Source organism: Protopterus annectens, chromosome 1.part1, assembly GCF_019279795.1.
Source record: "Protopterus annectens isolate FY-2018-M chromosome 1.part1, PAN1.0, whole genome shotgun sequence".
Taxonomy (NCBI): domain Eukaryota; kingdom Metazoa; phylum Chordata; order Ceratodontiformes; family Protopteridae; genus Protopterus; species Protopterus annectens.
Window position 1 is genome coordinate 1,682,526,497 of NC_056726.1, and position 15,991 is coordinate 1,682,542,487.

Consider the following 15,991-nt stretch of genomic DNA (forward strand, 5'->3'; position numbering starts at 1 on the left):
AGTGCATTTCTGCCTTGGAGGTCTCTGCTGTTTGGGTAGATTTTTATTGAGAGCCTCAGCGAAGGTGGGTGTGTGGTTTGTGTTTTTTTGTGAAGACAGTGCTGGTGTGTGTTCTTAAGGGCTATGTGTTCCATGTGATGTGGTGCAAGTGTTGACTTTCTCCTCTTGACCAGTTATTCCGGTCTTGGCTGGAGAGTGTGTGGCTTCCAGTTTGAATATATAAGTGCATCTCTCTCAAGTCTGAGTGTTGGGAGGTAAGAGGAGAGGGTTGTCAGTGTACATGAGGCAGTTACTACAAAGCCTCAGGATGCCCAAATTCACCAGGTTAATAGGAGAAAGCACAGGGAACTGACCTTTAGACCTGCCTGCAGGGGTAGGCATTAATAATAAGTACTGGAGCTGTTTCCTTGTAGAACATTTAGTGCTGGTAGCACTTTTGTGTGCTACAATAATTGCTACAAGAAGTCTAGAAGAGTGCTAAACTAATAGCTCGTAAAAGTGTAGGACAAGAGAGAAGTAGCAGATCTAAGGGAAAATTGAAAAGCAGACTTTGGCACCACTCAGAAGCTTACAAACAGTCCTGGAAACAGAAAATCTGTATCTGGACTAGACCAGTTACAGGAAAGGTGGGAAAAGTGCAAACATGGGCTTTTAAACCAGAAAGTTGAAAGATATGGAAAAACTTCCTAAACGACCAATAAACGTACAATTTCTGGGCCAGAAACCACTACTCTTGTGGTAGATAGGTACCTAGTGCTTACCACTCCCACTGATAAGCTAGAAGGCTTCCCTCCAACACAGAAAGGCTTGGGGGGCTCACAAGCTTACAAACAAACCTGGATACAGCAAATCTGTACCTGGACTACACTAGTTGCAGGAAAGGTGGGAAACAAGTGCAAACATGGGTTTTTAAACCAGAAAGTTGAAAGAGATGAAAAAGCTGCCCAAACTGCCAATAAACTACAATTTCTGGGCCAGAAACCATTCCTCTTGTTGTAGATAGGCTACCTAGTGCTTACCACTCCCACTGATAAGCTAGAAGGCTTCCCTCCAACACAGAAAGGCTTGGGGGGCTCAGAAGCTTACCAACAGTCCTGGATACAGTAAATCTGTATCTGGACTAGACTAGTTACAGGAAAGGTGGGAAACAAGCGCAAATGCGGGCTTTTAAACCAGAAAGTTGAAAGAGATGGAAAAACTGCCCAAACGGCCAATAAATTACAATTTCTGGGCCAGAAACCACTCCTCTTGTGGTAGATAGGCTACCTAGTGCTTACCACTCCCACTAATAAGCTAGAAGGCTTCCCTCCAACACAGAAAGGCTTGGGGGGCTCAGAAGCTTACCAAGATTCCTAAATACAGCAAATCTGTATCTGGACTAGACTAGTTACAGGTAAGGTGGGAAACAAGCACAAATGCATGAGATTACTATTCCTGGAGATCTCGATATTTGTCACTATAGATGTTCTTCGTGTTTCACTGTTGCAGTCATCACACTTGGGTTATCTGCCTGCAGGTAGCCCTCAGTCGACCCGAATGCCAGAGACTTAGTATTTCTGCATCAGATGCTGTCAGTCCAGGACTGACGTCAGGTCATCAGGGGTATAAAAACAGGCAGCTGACTCCATTACACCAGTCTTTCTTGCCGAGGGGCCCAAAGCAGAAGCAGTTTGCAAGTGCCGGTCGGCTGCTACCTGAATTTTCATTTACGAATTGAATAATCCTGAAGTCTTCTAAAGCTAAGTACCCCATTGGGGATCCTTTTTTCTTGCTCTATCCAATGTCATAAAAAGTTAACAATTGTTTTGCCTGTGGAAAGCAAATACCTCACAGAGATTTTTATTCTTACTGTGTCACCTATTTAGGCCCAGACCACGATGTACAACACTGTCGGTTTTGTGCCTTAACACCTGAACCATTTGTCGTCAGGCTCTCTTTGTCACAAAATTCTTTCGCTCTCGATCGTCGTATTCTGAAATGTCTTTGGTAAGCTATCCAACTACTGATATTCCAAAAAATTGTAAGTATAAAGACAGAGACAGACTGCATAGGTCCAAAGCTGCAGATGACGCTTCCGTTAAGCTAGTCACCACCCCGCCAGTACTCAGTGAGGCACTTTTGCAGCCCCTGATGTTTGCTTCAGTGGATTTGCAGGCCTCTACCAAGACCCATTCGGAGATTGGTATTCCGTGAGACTCTTCCTTGAGTATGGAACCTGCAGATGTCTCTTCCTTGGATGGGTCCGGAGCCGCTGTGCAGGCACCAGCTTCTGAGGCAGTTCTTCGCTCAACCGATGTTTGACTCAAACTGATGACTTTTTAACCAAAACTACCGAGTTTCTTAGGCCCAGAGTATGCACCACGCCTAGAAAACCAATGACCATAGTGCATGCACCTGCTCCCATGCCACAAAAACAAATGCTTAGAATGGCCAAAGACCTTATTATGCTGATTAGGGGAAGTCAGCCTTGGCCTGCTAAGAGAAAAAGAGACCAGTCCCCTACAGCTTCTACAGACCAGGAGTCCGAGGACTCTGAGATTTCTGATTATGAACACATGCCCTTAACTGCTTATGAGGATTCAGATGCAGAAGAATCCATTCCCTCTGCCTCCCCTCCAGAGGATTTTTTTTTTTTTTGGTGAAACCTTGCATACCTTAAGAGAGCATTTCCAGTGGGAATGCCAAGACTATCCTCAATCCAAAAAGAGACTCAGAGAATTCCTAGAGTTGCCTTAGCACAGGCATTTAGCAATACCCTCTGTCCTGGATGTTGTTGATGATGTTTTTATAGAATCCAGTCTTATTCCGGACACTTTACCTCCTGCACCTAGGAAACCATATAGGTACTACAGAGTACCTGACACAAATTTCTTTTCAATAATCCTACTGCTGACCCAGAGATCATTTCCCAGGGACCTAAAGGTATCAAGGCAACTACAGCCAAGAATCCCACCCCTTCGGACAGGGATTCCAGAGCTTTGGACAGATGGGGTACGAAGGTACATACCTCTTCAACTCTTGCTATTAGGGCATTGAATTGTCAGTTTCACATGCTGAAGTACCAGCAACATATTATGGAACTTATTAAACAAAAAGTGGCAACCTTTATAGACTGTGCAAAAAATAAAGAAATGCAGGAATTTATACACTCTGCAAGCCAAGTCAACAAGCATACTTTGGTGTGTGGCTTTGATGCCCTAGAAGCATCTTGCCGAACAGCAGTCACTTGCTCTGTACTGAGAAGACATGCTTGGCTCAAGGAGCAGACCTTGCCAGACCATGTCAAATCAAAGTTACTAGATGCTCCTTTGAACAAGGACAGTTTGTTTGGCACCAAAGCAGAAGAGGTTCTTAAAAAGATGGAAGAAAAAGCTAAGTCTATACAGACTGTTGAAGAATTCTTACAAGTGCAACCCCCTAGATTCAGTAGGCATTGCCCTTACAAATAATGGTCCTTTCCAGCCCCCTCCAGGCCTTCTCAAACTAGACCTAGGGGAAACAGACCACCCAGACTACAGTCTCAGAGTATGCAGAGATCTAAGCAATGGAGTGCCCCCACCCCTAAAACAGGGAGTGGTAAGCCACCTCCTTATGGAAAAAACTCACAATGACTTCCTTACTCCACTCTCCAGTCCTGCCCAATTGCTTGTGCCCCTAGGATGAAAACTTGCCCTTCATGCAAAAAACTGGATGTCCATCACACAGGACCATTGGGTCCTCAACATTGTAGCCCAGGGGTACAAATTTTATTTCCATTCACTGCCAACCCCAAACGGGTTTCCAGACCTTCCTCCAAACCAGTAGGAAGAGGCTCAAATCCAAGTAGGTTCCCTGCTCAATATCAGAGCTATTCAGCCAGTTCCAGTACAACAGAGGGGTTAAGGATTCTACTCCAGACTCTTCCTGGTACCCAGGAAAGAGGGCTCTTGATGCCCAATCCTGGATCTTTCAATTCTCAACACCTTCCTGGTGGTACCAAAATTCAAAATGCTTACCCTGCAACAGCTTCTTCCTGTGCTAGCCATGGATGCCTGGTTAGTCACCCCAGACTTAAAAGAAGCCTATCTGCACATCCCCATAAGGGAGTCATGCAGGAAGTATCCATGTTTCAGGGCAGGATCTATGCATTATCAGTTCTCTGCACTTCCCTTTGGCTTATCTACTGTGCCCAGAGCTTTCACAAAATGCCTGGCTCCAGCCATTGCATACTGCAGGCAGAGAAATATCCAAATTTACCCATACTTGGACGACTGCCTGATTTAGATGGACAGTCAGGAATTGCTGTTACAGAACCTGACATTTGTGAAACACCTTCCCACTTCCTTGGGGTACACCATCAATGAAAAGAAATCAAAACTGGTACTCAGTCAAAAAATTGTATTCCTGGGAGCAAGCTTAGACACAACATCCCAGATGGTATTCCTCACTTCAGAAAAACAAGTCTGTCTGACAGCCTACTTCAAACAAATGGCCACCAGAACCCAGCTATCTGCAAGAAAAATACTGCAGGCCCTAAGGTTCAAGGCCTCATGTATACTGCTAATTCAATAAACAAGACTGCATATGAGGGAACTCCAATGGTACTTAAAAAGTCTTTGGTGCCAACATTCTCGGGACCTGGAAACAGTCATTCCTATCTTACTCTGTCTAAGGGCAGAGTTCCTTTGGTGGGTAGAAGCATGCAACCACAACAAAGGACTGCCCTTTTATCAACCCCATGCCGTCCAACGCCTAACCACAAATGCATCAGACTATGCCTGGGGAGCACACATGGATGGCAAATGCATTCAGGGCCACTGGAGCCCAAGTCAAGTTCATCTCCACATCAACCAAAAAGAGATGCTAGCTGTGCAGAATGCCCTGACAGTTTCCAGATCCCTTCTCTTTCCAGGACAACTGCTAATAAAAACAGACAATACCACAGTTATGTGGTACATAAACAAGCAGGGGGAACCCACTCCTATCCACTCAGCAGGTTAGCCATGGCCCTGTGGCACACGGCCTTGGACATGCAAGTCCATCTTCAAGCTCAATTCCTGCCAGGTAAACAAACTCACTAGCAGATGACTTAAGCAGAAATTTCCTAGACCCACACATGTGGCAATTGGAGCACAGCACCTTCAACCTTCTGATTCCGAAATGGGGGACCCCGGAGGTGGATCTTTTTGCCTCCCCCTATAACCACCAGCTCAGCTAATTCTGCATCAGGAATCCTTACAGCAGGGCCTGGAAAGTGGATGCCCTATCTTTTCAGTGGGTAAATCTCTCAAACTATGCCTTTCTGCCTTTGCCCCTTCTCTCAAGAGTATAACTCAAGATAAGACAAGACAGACCAAGGACAATTCTGATTGTCCCGGACTGGCCATGACAGCACTTCTTTCCCACTCCTGCGCAGCCTGTCACCAGTGCCACCCTGGCACCTACACCAGAACCCAACCCTGCTTTCTCAGCAGGAGGGACACATTTTGCATCCTCAACTGCAAACCCTAAATCTTGCAGTATGGCTTATTCCTTGACTTCTTCCACAGCATCCCTAAGCAAGCAGGTGCTGGACGTCATTCTTGAAGCTAGAAGACCCAGTACAAGAAAATCCTATACTGATAAGTGGAAAAGGTTCTGCTCCTGATTTCAATCTAAACAATCTAAAGGAGAGAAAACAACTCTGCCCTCCCTTCCTCTAATCCTGGATTACTTAGCAGATCTACTCCACAAAGGCCTGTCCTTCTCCTCCATTAAGGTACATGCCTTGGCCATTTTGGCTCATTACAACACTTAGCCACCTCTCTTCTCGCACCCTCTTATCAAACAGTTCCAGAGAGGGGCAAACAACTTAAAGCTACCAAGGAGAACACACACACCTGCTTTGGACCTTAACTTTGTACTGGAAAAGCTCACACTTCCCCCCTTTGAACCTGCTGCTTCAGCTGAGTTAAAATTCCTCTCTTGGAAAACAGCACTGTTTCTAGCCATCACTTCAGCTAGAAGAGTGTCTGAGCTACAAGCACTTATGGCTGTGGAACCCTTCATTATTTTCCATGCTGACAGGGTTTCCCTCAGGACTAACCCTTCCTTTATGCCTAAAGTGGTGTCCAGTGTGGCTCTCAATCAATCCATCCATTTGCCAACTTTCTTCCCTAATCCTCAAAATAAAGGGAAAAGGATCCTGCACTCCTTGGATGTGCACAGACAGCTCAGATTCTACCTTGATAGGACTAAACCCTTCAGAAAATCTGACCAGTTACTTGTCAGCTTTGCAACAGAGGCAGAGGGCAAGGCCATTTTCAAAATAAACAATTTCCAAATGGATAGCCCACTGCATCCATTTCTGCTACAAGCACCATGGGAAACCAACCCCTCAGGAGGTCAGAACACATTCCACTAGGGCAACATCTACCTCTACAGCATTTCTTAGGGGAGTCCCTACTAGGGACATCCTGGAAGCTGCTACCTGGAGTTCTGTACACACCTTCACCAAGCATTACCACCTGCCTATCTTTTCCAGATCCAGGGCAGGTTTTGCAACAGCAGTCCTGCAAGACACACTAGCCAGCCCAAACTCATCTTGACTGCCTCCGCCCTTCTTCAGCTTTGGGAATCCACCCAAGTGTGATGACTGCAACAGTGAAACACGAAGAACATAGTACAGATGTGTACACTTACCATAAATGTAGGTGTTTGAGTGTATTCACTGTTGCAGTGCTAGTTTCCCTCCCTCCAGCCCCCTGGTTTTCTCTCTCTCTCCTCTCTATGACTATTACTCACCCCTTTCACGGGTATTGCTATTGGTATTTACTTTTTACTGGTGGTGTTCCCCCACCATAACTTAGCTCCCTATTTTGGGGGCTCCTGACATTTAGGGCAAAAAAAAACTGATGTAATGGCATTAGCTGCCTGTTTTTATACCCCTGAAGACCTGACGTCAGTCCTGGAGCGACAGCAAATACTAAGTCTCTGGTATTCAGGCCAACTGAGGGCTACCTACAGGCAGATAACCCAAGTGTGATGACTGCAACAGTGAATACACTTGAACATCTACATTTATGATAAGTGTACACAACTGTACTTTATGGCTTTTACACGTTACTTTTCTTCTCATCTGATCCTTCTCCTTACATTCTTTTTTTTTTGCACATTCAGTTGTCTGATTTTTTTGTCTACTTTTGTTTTTTTTTTCCATTCCTGTTTGCCAGTTAAATGTTTCTGCTAAATTTACCAGCGAGATCATCTTAGACTGACTCTCCTCATGTTTTAAATCTTTCACTATATTTGGATCTGATGAAGTCAGCAGATATATATATATATATATATGCAATCCAAAGACTGTAGATCTGTACATGTAATCAATTTCAAGAAAGCCCATACCTTCTTCACAGCAAGGGATATATAATCTTGGTATACACAAATTATTATATATCATTTGATAGCATGATGCATTTTATTGTTATTCTGTCCAACTGACCTAGTATGTTTTAGGACCAGTCAATCATACCATAACTGTAAGTTAAAACATGGAGAACAAATTGGTTTATAGCTTGGACTTTATTCGTAGATGTTAGGGATGTTTTCAGTATTAGTTTTCATCTTCTGAAGTATTCCCTACTATGTTTTATTTTCATTTGTTAATGCTTTATTGATGATCCTTCAGCAATTCCCAAATATTTATACACTCCTTTCTGCTCAAGTTCCTTTATATCACATTCCTGTCCCAGACTGATATTTTCTTGGTGCTGCAACTTTCTTGCTTTAAACATTGCCTTTACACATTTTTCAGTACCAATTACCATTCTTGTATCATTTGTGAATGTTTTAACCAATTGCTGTTGTGCTTTCAACTCATCTGATGAACTATATAATTTTAAGTTATTCAAAAAAGTAGATTAGACATCTTTAAGCATGTTTGTTTTGTGTGAGCCAAATCATAACCAAGACCTAAGTTGCTTAATTAAACATCTTAATGGATTAAGTGTCCGACAAAACAGCAATGGTCACAAAGAATGACTCTGGAATATCCCTTTGAATTTTTATCCCTGGGATAATTTGCCCTTCATGGTCACTGCAATGCAATTGGTCAATATAGGATGCATCTTATTAATCTGTAAGCACTGCTTTATCTGTGAATGTGGGATGCTGTCAAATGCATTTTTGTAATCTATCCACATCATACTTATATTCTTGTGCTTTTTACAATTCACCGTTGTCACTGTATTTGGCAACAAATGATCATTTTTTCCTTAGGGCTTTGTTTTGTTAACCTTTTGTTCTATTTCCATGATTGAGTTTTCTTCTAAATTACTATAAACTCTGTTGGCATCACTTCCAGTATATTATTTGTACATGGTCGGAAGCAAGCTATTGGTCTATACTTTTTAGGATGGCTAAGGTTCATAAATGGGGTAGGCACATCACATCATGTTAGTTGTTCTTAAGAAGCATCATTTTTCCTGTTGTAAACCAGGTTAGTATCTATTCAAGATGCGCATCTAAGTTGCACTCACTGAAGGATAAATCTTCATGTAAAGATGTTAGTACTTGGGTTTTCCAATTAAGAACTTTTCTTAATTCCATTTCATTTTCTCTGGCTGTTACTTCAGCTCATCTCATATTCTCTGCATTTGAACTTCTTACTAGTTCTATAATTTTCTAATAGTGACATTTCTTGTCTTAATTGCTTTGTAATTTTCTCCATTTGGTAGTTCCATGATGGCATTTTATTTATTTCCCTTCATTTCCCTTATTGCTCTGCATTTTTCTGGTAAGACTTGATCTGTTATTAATTTAGTTGTACAGTAACATATCCTATTTACTTCTGCTATATCACATGAATTTCTGGTCATACACTTAATTACACACTTCTAACATGTTGGGTCTTATTTACTTTCTGTAATCTGTTTCTTTCATGGATCTTAATAAGTCTAGCCATCTCAATGAAATCTAGTAATTCTTCCCTTAGATCATTTTCTTCTCAGCTGAGGGTACATTCTTTGCTGTCTGTTTCCTGTTATTTGTCTTTGTAGCTACAGTGATTAACTAGAAATATATGGACTGAAAATCTTCCACACAGAAGTTTCTTACACTGTTTTGTTTCCTGTTATTTGCATACAAAGTGGCAGTCATTTGCATGTTGACATTCATTTCCTTGCCATTATGTGGTCATTTGCATAGGATGCTTATCATACTATTTCTCAGATGTGGTCATTAGCATACTATGTACATCAGCCTATTTCTCTAGTACAAATGATCTATCTGTGCTTGTGGGAATGTGGCAGCTTTATTGTGGAAGCACATTATTTATTTACTTAATTACTTACTTATTTATGGTACTTTTCCATTATCGGGGCAACACTGTTAATGCGAGCATTCAGCTGTAATCCAGTTCCTTAACATGTCTGTTAACCAGAAATGTAAGGTGTGGAGTGGAGGACATTACTAAAATTAAAAATTTCCAAGAACAGCTTTAATAGCAGCCATGCTACTATATGCTTCTGAGAGAGCGACTTTACATGATGTTGTTTCCTTCGCTAATGGAGCGCTGCAAAATTACTGCTAGAACATAGAAAGAAAAAACAAGTACTGCAAGAATAACACCGACAGAAATAAAAGTCCACTTGTGTTCAGGAAACTGCCGCAATAATTTAGTTGGGTCACTGTAAACTTCAAATCAACAAGTCTTGTTTCCCCTCTTTGATTTGAGTTTTGCTACTTAAACTTCTGTCACACTAGATGTTGAGCAGTAAACATGCCTTTCTCCAGCTTTTAATCAGTTGATCTTGCATGAACTCTTTACAGTTCTCAAGAGAACCAGGGACAGTTTTGCTAGCTCATTGGCTGTAAAATGATATCTGACAGTGAAAAAAAGCAAGACGAGACTGCTGGTTGTTCATCAAAGTTATGTTTCATATTTATAGAGCTAAAGAGCATCGTTTAGCTTTCTTGTCAAACAAATCAAAAGCTGAAAGAAAAGTATTTTATTCCACAAGATTTGCATAGTTAGAGGACACGCATGAGGTTTGCTAAGCTGTAATTACGGATCAGTTTTCTACCACTTTTGCAATACAGATCACTTAGTTCTAAAAATAAACTTTACCTTCTGTGTAATTTATTCAGGAACTCTGCTTATACACCATACCTAGAAACATTATTACAAAGAAATTTAGCAACTTTGTTATAGCATTGTTCAAGTTTCAATTTTTGTGAAGCCTGAAGGTTAGTAAGGATGGAATTACCATAAAGAAGAGTGGGGAGGAGTTAAGTAGTGACAAGTAGTTTTAGTTGCATCGGTGAGCAAGGTTTTGGCTCTGTAAAGCATCCCCAGTTTTTGATGAGTTTATCTTATGCAATTTTGTATATGCAGGTCTAATGTAAGATTATCATCCACTATCCACCCCTAATAGTTTGCTATGAGAAGTGACTTCAGTGGTTGTATATCAAGAGAGAGGACTTTAAATTTAGTTTTTTCATGAGAGAGGGATTTAGGGAAAAAGTAGTACATTGGTCTTTTTGGGTTAAGCATGAGTTGGGAGTTATGAATCCATGTTTCCACAGCTGTTAATGCTTCCTGAGTAATTTTTGGAGGTGTACCATGTTGTCAGAAGTGTAAATGACAGTGGAATCATCTGTGTATTATATCAGGGTGGCCTGTTGTGTGGAAGTATAGAGGGTGCTGGTGAAAATGTTAAAGAAGAGGGGACCAAGGATAGAGCCTTGTGGTACACTTGTGGTGACTGAGAGGTAAGGAGAGAGTGTGGAGTACCATTTTACTGACTAATACCTACTGGACAGGTAGCTTTTGAAACTCTGAAGGGAGGGCTGATAAGGATCTAGTGAGGAAACCTTAAGTAGAAGTTTGCTGTGACAAACTGTATTGAAGGCTTCAGACAAGTCTAGACATAAGGAAGAGACTAGTTTGCCATTATCTCTAGATTTATTGACAGTATCTGTATAGTTATAAGGGCAGTGCTAGTACTATGGGAAGGATGTTGTGTAGAAGATAGGAGTTATTCCTGCAGGAGATAGTGTAGCAATAGTTTTTGAATACATTTTTCAAGTACTTTGGTGAGGGATTATAAGATCACTACAGGTCTAAAGTTATTCTTGTCTGTTGAATTTCATCCTTTGTGCAGAGGGATAATGTGTGACTTTTTTCCAGACAGAGGGAATGTGGGATTCCTGGACTGACTTGTTTGTAAGGAATGAAACAGGATAAGCAATGCTATTGGCTGCTATTTTTAGGTACTCGTTTGGAAGCTGAAAAGCGCAGTTTAAGTTTGTATAAGAGTAGTTTTATATAGGATGTAGGCACAGGTTCATAAATGGGGTAGGCACATCACATCATGTTAGTTGTAATAATTCATGCAATGTGCTTCCATATGGGCACATCACATAATATTACCTGTAATAATTAATGTAGTGTGCTTCCATAAGAGTTGCTGGTAATAGTTTGTAAGCACCAAAGTGAATTTTTTAACAAGAGGGACTAAAATATTCACTATGATAAACTTGGTTTGTTGCAGGACACATCTTCATTTTTCCATGTTTATAAGAGTGGGTTCATGAAGTGCATCTCTGAGAAGGGTTGGTTTCTGTTGATTTTTTATCTATAGCTATAAATCTGTATCTATCTATCTTTCTCTCTATATAAAATGATGTACAGTGTGTTTATATGTATGATGCATAAGCCAAGCTGCTGGGGCACCATTCTTTTTTGACAAGGAATGTTGAGAGACCATTCTTTTTTAAAATACAGGAAACATCTTTACTGAATTATCACTTATGACATAGGCAATCATACATTTATATAAATGAAAACAAACCCATTTGACATATTTTCAGTTTCATATATTTTACATCACATATAATCTTCTATACAGTCATTGTCAATAGAACATTGCATAGCTCATTCAATTTCTGCCTTCTCTTAACCTCATTCCTTCTCCAAAATATGTTCTGCATGTATTTCTGCAATTCCCATTTTTTTCTATGCAATTTGCTCCTGCCCTTTATATATATATCCCACATACTGTTCTTTTATCTCTTTTACTATATTCACTGCTTCTGGTATGATTGGTTTAGACTTTAATTTCCATTTTCCAGTAACTAATTTTTTGGCAGCCACCAGAATTAAACTTAGCAAGGCCTTATTATGTCTAGGCAATTCCAATTCTGTATCACTGCGATTCTTTAGTTACACCAATTTGCTCACCCAGACTGAGTAGTCTGCATTGATTTTTAAAGTCTGCCAACTCATTACACTCTCAGAGAATACATTCTCAGTTACCTCTTTCTTCCCCATCACATCTCCAACATTTGCAGTCTACATGAGGAAAAATTCTTTGGAGTCTGCTTGAGGTATAAAAATATCTATGCAAACACAAGAGCAAAAAAAAAAAAAAAACTAAATCTTCTAGACTGTTGCATATTTCTTTGTTCATTGCTTATCCAGTCTCTCTCTTCCCAATCCTTTCTAACCTCCTCTGACTGATTACTGTAGTTGTCATGCAGTATTTTATACGTTATACTAATTATCTCTTTTTTAACAGCAGCTCTATTCTACTTCGATTCTACTAAAAACTTTATGAGTACTGGTCTTTCACTTAGGATCCCCTATTCCTTTCTCTTTGCCTATACTCTGATATCAATCCTTGATAAGGAAGGCAATCTGTAGTCTGTGGTCCCAATGTATTTTTGGACTCTTCCCATTCTATTACCTTTCCCTGTCTAATTATGTGCTTTGTTTCTTTGCCATCTTTTTCCAGCAAGTTCCAACCATCTTTTTCCTATTCTCTGTATCCCTAATTGCAGTCAACCTTTCATCAGAATCTCCTTTCTCAAATCCTGTGTTGAGTTAGAACACTTTCTGCTAGCTTATGAGTGTATTATTCTATATACTTGCTGTTATTTTCCTTAAGGATCTGCATCCAAATTCCCAGTCTCTATTTATTGAGCTTCTCCCGTTTCATCATCATCCCTTCCCACATTTAATTACAGCTTTCTGCTTGTGCTATGTATAGGAGCCTCAACTGTGAAGCTCTGAAATACCCTTTAAAATCAGGTAATCCCAAACCAACTTGTTCTTTTGGAAGGATCAGCTTATCCCACATGACTCTTGCCCTCTTCCCCTCTCAGATAAAATCCTTCAACTCTTTATTGATTACTGTCCATAACTTCTCTTCTGGTTGATTAAAATATGTCTGACCTGTGTATAAAACTAAAGGGACTAAAACATGTTCACTGCTTGTATCTTGCTATCCATATACATACAACAGAACTTCCAGTTTCTCAGTTTTTGTATTATCTTTTGTTTAGTGTCTTCCTACATATCTTTAGCTTCTATAACAAAATTCTTTGTAACCCATACTTTTAAGTACTTCATTTTATAATTTCCTCATAAATATGGGTATTGCAGAACCAGTTTGTGTGTGGATACATAGCTTACATCTATTGCCTTTGGTTTATCTTCATGAATTTTGTCTCCAGAAAAGACTTGAAACTGGCTCAGAATGTTCCACAATGCTGGATTTTCTTCAGTGGTTTTATCGGGTACAAAATAATATTCTCTGCGAATAAAGCCAAATTTTCTTGATTACATTATTAATTATATCCTTGAATTTATGGGCCCCTTATTTTCTTCACCAATGGTTCTAACACAAAACAAATAACACAGAGGAAAGAGGACACTACTGCCTGGTTACTCTTTTCAAACAGAACTCATCAGAGAGAAACCCCCCACTTTAATTTTCACCTCTGATCCATCATAAATCTTCCTAATTGACCTTATTATTATTATGTCAGGGAATGCAAATGCTTCCATTGCTATAATCTTAAAATCCCAGCTTACTCTGTCGAATCCTTTCTCTGCATTAAGACCCACCAACAACAGTGGCATTATCTTATATTCTGCTTCCCTTTGGATCATCATTGTTCTGTTAATGTTGTTAAATGTTTGCCTCCCCTCCACAAAACCATACTGATCTATATCTATTAGTTTTGGCACCGCCTTTGCCATTCTTTTAGTCATTATGGGCAAACACTTTATAGTCATGGTTTAGAATCAAAATGGGCCTTTATGAAGCTGGATCTGATCGGTCTTTACCATATTTAGGTATTACAGCCACCACAGCCTTCTTCAAGGATGCTGGTGCTTAGTCTCCTTTTAAAATACTATTAAAATTTTCCAAATCTTTTTTTCACTTTCTTCTGCTTGAGCTTCCATACTTCCACAGGAATACCATCTATTCCTGGAGACTTTCCTTTACATTGGTTATAAATCACCATTTTTTTCTTATCTAGTCCTATCCTAACCATTGTTAATGCAGCCTCATCTACCTATAACCGTGGCATATTTAATTCTTCCATAAACATTTCCATTTATACTTTCTCTTGATTTCCACACTGCCCTGCTTTATGTAGATTTTAATAAATTTTCTGAAATATTTGTAATACCTCTACAGGACTCCTGGTTATGTTCCTTGTTATAGGCTCCTTAAGCTTGGCAACAACCCTTTCTACAGTCTGTTGCCTAAGCAATTGAGCTAAAAGCTTTAGTGCTCTGGAGTTAAAAACATTGCTTAACAGCAATATTTCTAAACTCATGCATATTAACCAAGTAGTCCCTTATTTTAACTTTAGCACTTTGCGGTTATGCCTCTTCTCATTCTGTAAGATGTGGAGATGCCATTCTTATGAAAATAATGTATTTTTTATGTATATGAAGATTCAAATGCTGATTCATCCAAGCAACAATAAAAGCCTTGTGATACATAACACAAAAATCCTTTACTGCAGTTGAAACATGGCTATCAGATGCACAACTCATACTTGACCCAAACAAAACTAATCTGATGCTATTTCGTCCCACAAAAGCCATAGATCCGAACCCTTCATTCAAAATAATTTCAAGCAACAAAACATCTATTACACCAGTCCCCGAAACCAAACTTCTAGGTGTTATAATAGATCAAAACATGAAGATCAACCTACATATTGCCCAAACAATAAAAAAAAATTCACAAAAATTGGAACTCTATACACATGCAAAAAATACCTCTCCAGTAATACTAAAACCATTACTTACAGAACCCACCTAGTCTCCAGACTTCTATATGCATCCCCCATATTCATTAATCTCAACAGATCTGAAACACCTGTTACAACAAAATAGCAAAGTTCGCAATATATTCATCCTTTAGGTCTCATCACTGCCAGGCTAGAACTAATTAACCTGCTCGCCCTTCACCAACTTACTGTAGCCCATCAAATATTTTACCAACCTGAAAAAAATCAGCTCTACAAGGCCTATTAAATCAATATTCAAGTAAACGCTTACTATGATCCAGCAGTAAATCACTAATGGAAGTTACCAGAAGTAAAAATACCTCAAGTGATTCCTTGTACCACATCTACACTGCAAAAACCTAACATAAGAACTACAGCAAACAATGCCCATTTCAAAATCCTTCTTAAATTTCATTTAGCTAGCTCAGGATATGCACATGTTCCAACCCAGGCTAAACGACTTATATGTATCACTTGTGTCTAATTACTGGTGTCTTTTTCACTGTGGTATGTACACTATCTTATATTATGCTACCCCTAAAATCAAATCCTGTACTAAGTGAAACACTTCTTGTGTTCACTTACCTTGTTTGAAAACTAAGCTATGATATTTAAGATTAACATATACAAGTCTTACTCAGCTTTTTTACTTCTAGTTTTTTAATTTCTTCTTATCTCAAAGTGTTATTACTGTCACTAGTTTATTTGAATGTATCGCTGCCTACTGTATAATGTGCTATATATTACTATATTTAACTACCACTAAATGTAGCCACTGTGAATTGTGTATGACAACAATTTTATAATGTACTAAAATAAGCTTGCTATTGTAATTCATCTCCCATAATGATAATATTTGTACTGTTGATAATGAAGCTTTTCTCCCTGGGCCTCCTCTGAAAATGGGCAGCCTTACCCAAATGGACTTTCCCATTAAACA